Here is a 12855-nt window from a genome sequence, read left to right as displayed (position 1 = left end):
CTTTTTCTTCTGTTTATCCCTGAAGTGCTGAAAAAATAGAAAGAAATGTATACCGTGTGTATTTATAGCTTGATGTAACTTCATCAAAAATTGTAGAAGAGCATCTGTTAAGCACTACAAAAAAGTTAGTCCAGATCTATAGACTGTTGCTACTGTCTTATCTAAATTGAAGATTAGTCATAAGTACTTTATAATCACATAAACACAAAATGTGAGTAAGCGTGCTTTATGACCATTTGGGCTTATTTAAAGTTTTGCAGTTTAATAGAGTAATCAGTCACAGTCAGTCTAGTGTATTCTGAAGTGAGGATTATCAGCAATGATGCAATAAAAGCATAAAGTGATGAAGAATTGTTCTGTTTTTCTACGTGGCCCTTTAGAAACAAAATGAGTTCAGTCTTTTTAATTCCTATTTAAGTAATATATTATTATATAGAATGATTTGCATTATAAATATATAACTTTATTTTTTCTGTGAAATTACTTAATGTTTTTCAGAGAGAAATAGAATTGCCTTTTTATTGTGTAGTGAAATTAAACTCATTACTGGCCAACACAGTAAAAAGCTTTGTAGATGCATGATTGTATAGTCAATGAATATAAAGATGTTATAATTATGAAATAAACAAGAGAGGTTGGCTAAGCAGGTTATAAAAACAAAAAGAGAATGGATAGAATGCTTACCCGCATCCTAGGCTCACTACAAAACTTTAGAGGGATCTCTAGAAGAGATCCTTTCCCACTGGTAGTCAGCTCTTAAATGTGCCTATGAGAGGTGGAGCCAGGCCTTCACCTGTGCTCCCGTGGCTGACTTGTTGCTCACTTCAGGTAATCAATCAGAGGTTCAGGCTGCTGGGATTCAGCAGTTCCCATACAATGATGTAGGGCATTACCTAAAATCAACCATTGACAATCATTGCTTTTCTAAAAATGTCAATAAACCCAAATGAATACAGTGTCAAATTGGGAAAGGGAGTTGTCTTTAAAAATACCCATTTTGCTGCTTTCAAGTACTTGCCGAATTCATTCAGAACTGAAGCACCAATAAAGGAAAATTTCTTTGAAACCTTTTGGTAACTTACTGTTTTTACATGTGATTAGCTTCCACTAATGTTAATTTGCTGTCATTTGAAACATCTACTGATTTCAAATGTGACTTCTGCAAATAGCAGTTCTAATAAATCGTCTCAAAGGAATGTTGCTTTTCATAGGAATGATCCATTGCAAAGGCTTAGGCACCAGCTTCAGTGAGTTTTTATTCAGCCAGCTGAGAAATGATCCTTCTTCTTGACACTCGCAGAGTACCTGTGAGAGAAGAATTATATTTGTGAGAGAACAGAAAGAAAAAAAGGTTTTGACTTGATATTTAACTTCAGTATTGTTGACTTCTAAATGTTAATTAATTAAACACTACACCAAGCTGAAAGAATGCAGACTCTGATTTTTTTAAGGAAACTGTTAGAAGAGTTTTTGTCTAATAATTAAATTGTGATATACAGTTAACAACATAATTACAGCACAGATTTGAAGTGTCATAAATGAAAGTTTATTTAAAGGCTGATAATTTATTTAATGGCTAAAATTCTTACATTTAAAAAAAATTGAAATTTTACTTCAATGTTTTATGGAAAATACTGCTTCCTACTTGTTCTTTCAATGTTTATGAATTCTTTTTTATTTTCAAACAGATTTTCACTTTCCATTAATAACTCATCGTAGTTTATCCAATACAAAATTTCTTCAGATACTACATTTTCTTTTTAGTATCCCTATACAGCGTTTTCACACTGAAGTTTTCTGATCTTAACTGAAAAGTCCTTAAATCTGTATTCATTTGATGAACTTACGTCATTTAAAAACAACCAGTAAGTTAGATACATTTGGTTGTCTTGAACTCTTGCATATCTGCTTGCCTGGCCTGGATGTTGACAGCTTTCAGCCTCTAGCATTTCTTTTCTTGAGGTGGACAGCTGCTGACCTTCTTCTGTTCTTGTTTCTCATTATTGTTATATTTGCTGGCTTCTTGCTTTTTAGGAAGAAAAATATGGGGATGAATTATCTGCTGTATATTTCCTGATTATGCATAGGTAGGACAACAGACACTTATCATTAGAAGAGCTGCATAGCCCACTCAGCAATGAAGGTTGGGTAAGAGATTTTGTTTAAAGACAGCTACTTAGCAAGAAGGAGCATTATCATCACAGTAGTTTTACTGAGTGATCATTTTCCTTTTGTAAAGAAAAGTAAAAACAATAATTGAGTTCATGAGAGTTTATAAAATAATTTTGAAGTCAGGAAGAAAGAGGCCTTCCAGTGTGATACGAAATAGGATTGTAGTGTGTTAGTTGTGCTTTTTGTGTCTTTGGCAGAGAAATCACAAGTACAACTAGGTCAAGTGCTGGAATGATTAAATGAAGACTGCCTTTTCCTTCTAAGACTTCTTTGCAAGCAGGTTAAGAGTTCTTACTCAGTTACAAGTTAATAAGTTAATTTGCCAGGGAGGAATGACTTAGGCCTGTAGTTGTCACAAAATGACACCTGTTCTGTGTGTTAGGATTAAAAATGTCAGCAATCTTTGTGACTTTTTATTGGCTTAATGTATTATTCATTTTCTTTTCTAATGTGCAAACATTGAGGATTTATCCTACTATTGATAGTACTGATCCTACTAAGAATAACCCTAATAGGATTTATTCTCCTAGAGATTTTGAGAAGAAAGCAAGTGCATAAGCAATTATTAGACTTGACAATTATTTTGTTTAAAATAATTGAGAATAATATTAACGGTGTGGAGGGAATAAGATATTTGGTGCATACACAATAATGGTTTGAACAACTGTGAAATATCTTTTGCATTTATAAGTAACTTTTAAACAGCTTTTGCTGCTTTTTACAGGAGTGTTGATTCAAATGTCTTTGCTGTTTTGACATTTATTGCCTTCCTTTTTTGAAGATAATTGCCATTTCCAAGAAACTATGTGAACAGTAGTTTGTTTTATGCAGAACAGCTGGATACTTCCAAATGGAAGAAAGTTCTTAAAGTCTTGCCAACAGAAGTAGCATCATCTGACAATAAACTATATTAAGTTGGTATATTCTATTATTAATTTTTCTTCCTAATTCAAGAGAAATTAAGCGGCTATCCAGTTTTTTAAAGAAATTTACACACTTTCTTTGATTTGTGGGTCATATAAAATAATCTTGGAATTATAAGAGACTTTGGAATCATGTACAGGCAGCAAAAAACAATCTGAGGATTTGTAATCTAGTGATAGTGTCAAGCATTCATGTGGGTGGTGAGGATTATTGTAAAAATTAATACATTACCAAAGCTGTTTGTAATTGATCTTGCTTTCATTCAGAGGTGGAGACTTAGTGACATTTCAGGTATACCAGCTTCTTTGATTAAAAAAAAAAAAGATGATTTTCATCTGTCCTTCCTTCCTACAAAGAAAATGCTTTTCTTTGCTATAAAGCAAGTGTAAAGATACATTTGGTTAAAAAAAACTAGGGTTCTGAAATCAAACTTTAATGAAGAGCATGCTTCATAGTTCTACCTTGAGAAATAAAGGACAGGATTGAGGATGGAGAAAGAAAGCTGGATTTGTTTTTTGATTGTTTTTTTCACAACAGTACCTTCCATGACTACAATCTCTGATTTTCTCAGAAGTGTAGAGAAGTTTTTCAGGATGTAGATTCAGTAGATCAGCCAGCTATTCTATAATGTCTATGCATATCTGTCCCCAGTCAGGGAAATATAGACAATATTTTATTAACATTATATAGTACAATTGATTGTGAAATAAATCGTATTTACTCTTGTTGTATCTACTCTTATGTTTGATCCTTGTTAGTGTAGTTCATGTTTGTCTGTTAATGCTGTAAGAAGCCTGTGGTCTTCTACAGTTATTAGCAGTTTTCCTCTAGAGGCACAGAATCTCAGCAAACTGTGATGGTCAGAAACAATCAGAATGGTTTGAAAACAGAGCTGGATATTTTAGTGAAGGAAAGAAAACTAATAGAAATTTAATGACACAGATGCTTCTCTAGTTTTTCCCTCTTAAAGGCAAATGTAGGTTACTGCTACTGCAAACTGAGAAGAGCTCTCAGTCCAAGATGTGACACTTGGGATTTCAGTGACATTTTTTAAGCAGTCAAAAATTTATTTTATCTTTGTACTCTTAATCTGTTTTAATTGAAAAGAATCCTATTCCTTCCCCATTCCTTTTTAAGTTCTGGTTGGGCAGTATTAGGTGCACAAAAGCATGCTCTAAAATCTCTGAAATTAATTCTGTAGTAGCACCCTGTTCAAAAATAATTCCCACAGGATTACTGCTATTTCCACAGCAGATTCTGAAGTTCAGCTTTCAAAGGTCCAGCTTCTGCTGCTAATTTTAAATACAGGGAATACTGAGAGAAGTGAGATGCTATGGTTTGTTTTGAAAAGTTTATCTGACTTTGATGGTTCAAAGAGATAACTATGTAATAATAGTAAAGGCGTACAATAGTAAAGACATTGCCAGTAGCTTACTTCCATCCCTCTCCATAATCTTCTTTTTGTTACTCCTCAGCTGAAATAACACCTGTGTTCCTTAGAGTCAGCATCCACAGATAACGTTTTAATGTCTTATGTTATTGTTTTCTTTTGTCTTCATGAGGCAGAAGTTTCTAGTTTTGCTGTTGAATTTTTAAAGACTTACCTTAATAATCTACTTTGAGCTGAATTGGCCTTAAAAAAACATGCAGACCGTGTGACAATCCAATGCTTAGTTTGTTGCTTTTGACTGAGTTGGAGTTTGTGTTCACATTCTGTTATGTAAAATGCATCTTTCTATGCTAACAAGGTCAACAAATATTTTCTCCTTCAGATCCACTAAATTTTGTCTTTACTGGCTGTTTCAAAAAAGCATAAAACAAATACATTTATTTTTAATTTATATTGAGTGTTAATTTATTCTTCTACTGTTATGCATAAGGCCATTTGGTTATACAGAGTATTTTGAATGTGTGGTGTGTATATAATAAAGGAGGATCATGACTTTCTTCTCTGGTTAACATTAACATCTGATAATATCTGCAGCTACATTACCGCTTATGACCAAACACATCTATTTTTTTTTTCCTGAAAGATTTTTCTGAAGATGTTATCCTTGAAATAGGGATATTTAAAATTATCTTTTAGCTGCACATTGAGCAGTTGACAAAGAGTGATTAATGCTGTGACTGAAGTATAATTAGATACTGGTTTAGATAACACCAGAGATTTCAGGAGAAGTTATGTGAACCAGGTTACTGCTTTATTTTCTGCAATCATTAGTTGAAGGAGAATATTAGCAATATGTTTGTATAAAGTACTCTTATTTGCGGTCAGCATTTTAAGTCTTAAGCACGTATTGTCATCCAAAATCCAGGAAGAAAACTCTCTAACTCCAGTGCGGTGTTAGAAAGCGGCATTCCTTTATTTCTCATGATAGGCAAGCAGGCCCTCTGAGGCTCTGCATTTGAATAGTTAAGACATACATATGCAGTACACTGGTATACATATTCATTCTTTTTCAAGGACTCATAATATGCTAATGTCCCTTTGAGTATGCCCAGTGGTATCTAGGGTGGTTAAATGCTCACCCACTTCTTCCCATTTTTCACCATCAGCTTCATTCACTGAAATCTTTGACCCACTTTCATCCACTTTTCCCCGGTTTGGAAGATTTCCATTGCTTATTAGGCCATAATGAGACATTTTTTTAAAAGCAATACATGTGGAACCTGAGGAAAATATCTTTGCATGTTTTGAGACAGAAGATACCAAGTATTCTGTTGTGACTCCAGTGCTTTGTGCAAGGCAAAACCATTGAGGCAAAAGATGAAATTATTCTATTATGTTCTTACTGCAGAGTTATTGAGGAAAACAAGACTATTCATCATGAAAGCTGAAATGGGAAGTTTTAGAACTATCACTTATGGATTCCTTTCGCTAAACTAATACATTGGTTCTTAAATTAATGTACTAATCCTTGTTGCTAACCAAACCAACCTATATCAGTATCAATATGACAGTAGAGATGTAATCAAAATCACATTCATTTACAAAACTTGTCAGGCTCTTTGTAGTTCTGAATAGGAAATAAGAATCATGTTTTTCTTGCCACTGAAGTTTTCTCTGTCTTACTTTATAATAGTTTTATGTAGTTTAATTTTTTCCTTTGATCTTGGGGAGAAAATGAAATGCACAGGACTTAGTATGTTAAAAAAAAAAAAAAAAAAAAAAAAAACAGAAGGAATTTAGTAGTTTGAATTAATTTTTTTAATTCCTCTAGGGAAAAGAAAACTGGAACAGCATTTCAAAATGTAATTTGTTCTAATGGATTTTACCACTTCAAAGGAGTAATGTTTGTAGCCCTTCAAAGACTCTCTCATTTTAGTTTCTTGACAAAGATGTTTTGTCTTGACAAGGGTCAGATGGTATTTTTTGAGTAAGGGATGGGCGATACAGTGTCACAGAATTATCCCTAGATCTGTGTTTATGACAGGGGCACAAGCCTGGAAGGAGACAAAAGAGAGAGGAAAAAAAAAAATGTACTACCTTTTTGTGGTGGGGCGGGGCCCTGTGACTAATGAGGCAAGACACTTGGGGGCTGTGCACTCTGGGAGAGGAGGCAAGGGGGAGGGATAGGAAGATAGCAGATGGGTCTAAAAAAAAAAAAGCAACAGCAACGATCTGAGGAGGAACGGTAATTTACTAAATCCAACAAAATCAAAGGAAATGAGAGAGAAAACTGTCCAAATACTAAGTCTCATACTAGTAGACTGCAGGGGAAACATGCTTCTCTTCGCAGCATGTGAGCAAGCAAGAGGAAGAGCAGCTGGTGTCCTGCCAGGAGCACCACCTTTCTTCCTCTGCATGAGATGTCCTCCAGGAATGCCGTGCTGCTCCTCCTCTCCCTTCCAAGAACCCAAAATGCCTCCAAAAAGGCAGTCCACAGAATCAGAACGTTAACTCTGTAACTCTCACTGTTTTACGTGATGATATGATGTGGTATACCAACAACAAAAATCAAAATAACACAACATACAGGCACTTGCTGGTGCATCACCTGTGTGTGACAGGGGTTGTTCAGTGTATATTTTCCCATTTTTATTAACTGTGCTTGTTTCACAGAATCACAGAATGGCCCATGTTGGAAGGAACCTCAAGGATCATGAGTCTGCAACCCCCCTGCCACAGGCAGGGCCACCAACCTCCCCATTTAATACTAGATCAGCTTGCTCAGGGCCCCATCCAATCTAGCCTTGAACACCTCCAGGGACAGGGCATCCACAACCTCTCTGGGCAGCCTGTTCCAGCACCTCACCACTCTCTCTGTAAACAGCTTCCCGTGACATCCAACCTAAATCTTCCCTCCCTCAACTTAAAACCATTTCCCCTTGTCCTGCTGACATCTACCCTTCCGAAGAGGTGACTCCCCTCCTGTTTGTAGGCCCTCTTTAGGTACTGAAAGGCTGCAATGAGGTCACCCTGCAGCCTTCTTTTCTCCAGGCTGAACAAGCCCAGCTCCCTCAGCCTATCTTCATAGGGGAGGTGCCCCAGTCCCCTGATCATCTTTGTGGCTCCCTTCTGGACTCTCTCCTACAGCTCTCTGTCTTTTTTGTACTGTGGGCTCCAGACCTGGACACAGTTCTCCAGATGGGGCTTCACAAGAGCAGAGTAGAGGGGGACAATCACCTTCCTGTCCCTGCTGGCCACCCCTCTTTTGACGGAGCCCAGGATACCATTTGCTTTCTGAGCTGCAAGAGCACGCTGCTGGCTCATGTTTTTCATCCATGAGGTCCTTCCTCTGCAGGGCTGCTCTCAAGGACTGCTCCTTCCAGTCGATATAGATGCCTGGGATTCCTCCAGCCCTAGTGCAAAACTCTGCACTTTGCTGTGTTGAACCTCATTAGGTTCACCCAGGCCCACCTTTCAAATCTGTTGAGGTCCCTCTGAATGGCATCCCTTCCTTCTCCCATGTCAATCGCACCACTCAGCTTGGTATCATCAGCAAACTTTCTGAGAGTGCACTTGCTTCCATCATTGATGTCATTGATAAAGATATTAAAGGGCACTGGTCCCGAGACAAATCCATGGGGGATGCCTCTTGTTTCCTGCCTCCACCTGGGCATAGAACCATTGATGACCACCCTCTGTCTGTGGCCTTTTAACCAATTTCTTATCCATCAAGTGGTCCAGCCATCAAATCCACATCCCTCTAATTTGGAGATAAGAATGTGGTGGAGGACTATGACAAAGGCCTTGCTCAAGTCCAGGTAAATGACATCAGTCTCCTTCCCTTTGTCCGCCAATGCCATCACTCCGTCATGGACCCGTTCTAAGAACGCTGTGTCTTTCTTGGGCTGGGGGACCCAGACCTGGATGCAGTACTCCAGATGGAGCCTTACACGATCTGAGTAGAGGGGGACAATCACCTCCCTCTCCCTGCTGGCTTAACCCAGATTGGTTAAGCATGAGCTTCCGCTGGTGAAGCCATGCTGGCTGTCTTGGATCACACACTCATTCCTCATGTGATCAAGCATGTCATCCAGGAGGATCTGTTCCATGATCTTCTCAGGCACAGAGGTGAGACTCACCGGCCTGTAGTTCTCCGGTCCTCCTTGCTCCCTTTCTTGTAAATGGGAGTGACGTGACTCTTCCTACAGTCATCCAGGACCTCACCTGACAGCCATGACTTTTCAAAGATGATGGAGAGCAGCTTGGCAACCACCTCAGCCAGCTCCTTCAGAACCCTGGGATGCACACTATCCAGCCCCATAGACTTGTATACATTCAGTCTCATGAGGCAGTCTCAGACTTGCTCTGGCCTTACTTACTCCTCCTTGTCCTATTACTATCAACCTATGTAAGCAGTCATTTCCCCTTCTATTTATATGCTCCCTTCAAGTACTGGAAGGCCACAATGAGATTTTCCCAGAGCTAAACAAGCCCAATTCCCTCAACCTTTCTTCATAGGAGTCCCCAGTCCTCTGATCATCTTAGCAGCCCTCCTCTGGACCCGTTCTAAGAACTCTGCATCTTTCTTGGGCTGGGGGACCCAGACCTGGATGCAGTACTCCAGATGAGGCCTCACAAGAGCTGAGTAGAGGGGGACAATCACCTCCCTCTCCCTGCTGGCCACTCCTCTTTTAATGCAGCCCAGAACACAGTTGGCCTTTTGGGCTGTAAGTGCACACTGCTGGCTCATGTCCAGCTTCTTATCCAGCAGGACCCCCAAGTGCTTCTCTACAGAGCTATTCTCAAGGAGTTCTTCTATATAAATATCTGAGATTGCACAGCCCAAGCACAACACCTTGCACTTGACCTTGTTGAACCTCATAAGGTTTTCATGGGCCCACTTCTCCAGCCTGTCCAGATCCCTGTGGATGGCTTCCCTTCCCTTCAATGTATTGACCACACCACTCAGCTTGGTGTTGTCTGCAGATTCGCTGAGAGTGCACTCAATTCCATCTTATGGCATTGATGAAGATGTTGAAGAGCACTGGTCCCAAGACCAACCCTTGAGGGACACCACTTGTGACCGGCCTCCACCAGAATGACTGATTACAACCCTGTGGCTATGACCAGCCAAGTTCTTAATCCATCAAACAGTCCATCTTTCAAATCCATACCTCTCCAATTTAGAGAGAAGGATGTGGTGATGGACCATGTCAGAGTGATTGTGGAAGTCCAGATACATGGCATCCATTGCCCTTCTCGTATCCACTGATGCTGTCAGTCCATCACAGAAGGCCACCAGATTGGTCAGGCAAGATCTGTCCTTAGTGAAGCCATGCTGGCTGTCTCAGATCACCTGTTTGTCTCATATTTGCCTTAATATGGTAACAAGGAGGATCTGTCCCATGATAACCACCAATGAAGACTGAGGCAAAGCACATATTGAGGACCTCAGCTTTTCCCAGGTCTGAGGAAGCCAGTTCTCTGTTCTCATTTATCAGAGGTGGAACACTCTCCTTGGCCTGTCTCCTCCTGCCAATTACCTGTAAAACCCCTTCTTGTTATTTTTCACATCCCTTGCCAAATTCAGCTTCATCTCTGCCTTGGCTTTCCTGATCCTATCTCTACACATGCGGACAGTGTCCATGTATTCTTCCCAGGATATACAACCTTGCTTACACTTCCCGTAAATTTCTCTCTTTTCCTTCAGTTTAAGCTGCATGTCCTTGCACAGCCATGTTGGTCGCCCACCTTCTCCACTCAATTTCTTCTGCTGTGGGATGGAGAGCTCTTATGCTTGCAGAAGAGTGTCCTTAAAGAGCTGCCAGTTCTGTTCTGTTCCTACACCCTTAAGGACAGTTTTCCAGAGGATCCCATCCAGCAGTTCCTTGAGCAGTTGGAATTTTGCTCTCCTGAAATTCAGGATCCTGACTCTGCTTTTTGCCAGGCCTGCATTCCTCAGGATCACAAATTCCACCAGGGATGGTTACTACAGCCCAGGCTGCCTTCAATCTTAACCTCTCTAATGCTCTTCTCTGCATTGGTGAGCATTAGGTCCAGTAAGGCTTCACCTTGAGTTGGTCCATCTATTATCTGGACCAGGAAGTTATCCTCAGCAAACTCTGGGAATCTCTTGGTTTGTCTGCCACCCACTGTCCTGCTATCCCAGCTAGTATCCAGGTGGTTGAAATCCGCCATGAGGACAAGAGCCTGTGAGTGTGACACTTGTTGCAGTTGAAGCAAGAAGGCCTTGTCAGCATGCTCCTCCTGATCAGGTGGCCTGTAATAGACTCCAAACGCCAGGTGTCCTTTACTGGACCAATCCCTGATTTTAATCCATAAACTCTCAACCATGTCATGGCTGTTACTCAGACACAGTTCTTCAGAACTTATTCGCTTCCTATCATACAGTTTTTGTCTTACTACTTTTTTACCTAAGTGTATCCTTGTCTTTCTGTAGCTGAAAGACAGTCGGGCAAGGAAATTTGTAAATTTTAACTGTTAACAGTACTGTAGTTGTTAAAATAAGTTGTCTTCTACATGTGTGTGGACCCTCTATCCCTCACCCCTGCACCCCCACCCCCCTCCGTTTTCAAAATTCTCACTGATAATTGAATGGATTATTGAGGTATATCTCCACTATATCTTGTTTAGCAGTAAAACAGATGCTGTCCAGAGTGATAGATAATGAAGATGGCATGAGTTATATCCTGAAGACTCCTTCCATTCACTTTGAAGTGTAGCTACAACTCTGAATTGGCTGTGGATGCTCTTGAACTTTCTAGTCATAATGCAAAACCTATTTCTGTAGCAGTTGTCCTGAACAAAGGAAAACTTGGACAGGCTGATTTGTCAGATTATTTTGCTTTTGGCTTTGTTAAAATGTTGTGTAAGGTTAAAATTGGAATACAGACTCTTGTTCCATCCCCATTAAGAAAGAAAAATGATCATGAATCAGTGAACTGTTGCTACAATTAGAGATCTGCTAGCTGAGGGAAATGCTACATAAGTCAGTAACTTAGCTTAAAATGTCTTTAAATGAGTTTATATCATTCTGAAATGTTAGTGCAAAGTATGGGAGTGACTTCAGGGCAATTAGCTTATAATCAGTTGTGCAGTGGGTTTGTTCTATTCGGATCTTCAAATATGTATCATCTTACCTTCTTGTAAGTTTGTTGTATCTAAATGTTGTGATTATATATTAAACTGTCTAAAATATTGATGTGGGGAGCTAAATGTTGGTCAGTCTCTTCAATTTAGAGCTTAATACAGGAACAAACATGTTCCTTCAGGAACTGTCAAGCTTCCACTGACACCAAAAAAGAGTAAAAGTCACCTCTCAAACCCTTAGCAGACTTTTGTTTTTAGCATGTGTTAGCTTGGTATAATGCTTATGTGCTTTGATGAAATGTTAAAAGAATGCATGTACTCAGAAAAGTATTGAGAATGATTCCCAGTCCCAACACAAGTTTCTGTGAGAAATGCAGTCCAGCACACGGCTAGACAAAAATGTAATGACATGGGTGAGCTGTTGGCTCACACATCAGGCCCAAAGAGTTACAGCAAATGGGATTGCATCACACTGAGAGCCAGTCACCAGTGGGACTCTGCAGGGCTCAAATCTAGAGCTAGACTTCTTTCTAATTTTTGTAAATGATCTGGATGCAGGATTAAGTAAGATGGCAGATGATAATAATTTAAGAGGAGATATTGACTCTCAAGGGTGAAGAAGTCCTGCACAGAGACCTCGACAAATTGGAGGACAGAGAAATCAGAAACCACATGAAGTTAGGGCCATAAAAATGATCCTAGGGATGGAACATCTCTCTTATGAGAACAGGCTGAAAAAGCTGGGGCTGTATAGCTTGGGGAAGGCTCTGAGTGACCTGATACCAGTCTTCTAGTATCTAAAGGGGAGCTGCAGGAAAGAAGGGGACAAACTCTTTAGCAGGGTTTGTTGTGATAGAACAAGGAGAAATGGTTTCAAGCCTAAGGAAGGTAGAATTAGGTTAGATACAAGGAAAATGTCTTTTACAGTGTGGGTGGTAAGGCATTGGAGTGGGTTGCCCAGAGATGTGGATGTCCCATTCCTGGAGAGTTTAAAGGCCAGGCTGGAACAGGCTCTGAGTAACCTGATCTAGCAGTGGATGTCTCTTTTCATCACAGGGGAGTTGGACTAGGTGACCTTTAAAGGTCCCTTCTGACTCTAAAGGATGGTATGAAGTTTAACAAGAGCAAATGCCATATTCTGCACCAGGAATGCATGTCCCTGGGTTTGTTCAGTCCAGGAAAGAGAAGGCTGACGGGAAACCTCATTGCAGCCTACAGCTTTCTCATGAGGGATGTGGAGAGGCAGTGTTGTCTGGTGA

General features: G+C 39.8%; 1 protein-coding gene across 7 annotated transcripts in view; it reads left to right on the top strand.

Moving 5' to 3' along the window:
* SPIN1 (spindlin 1) overlaps positions 1–12855 on the top strand; it is a 63708-nt gene that overhangs the window by 35480 nt on the left and 15373 nt on the right. The window lies entirely within an intron of this gene.

This window comes from Phasianus colchicus, chromosome Z (genome assembly GCF_987193195.1).
Source record: "Phasianus colchicus chromosome Z, bPhaCol1.hap1.1, whole genome shotgun sequence".
NCBI lineage: Eukaryota > Metazoa > Chordata > Aves > Galliformes > Phasianidae > Phasianus > Phasianus colchicus.
This window is presented reverse-complemented; position numbering and strand designations above follow the sequence as displayed.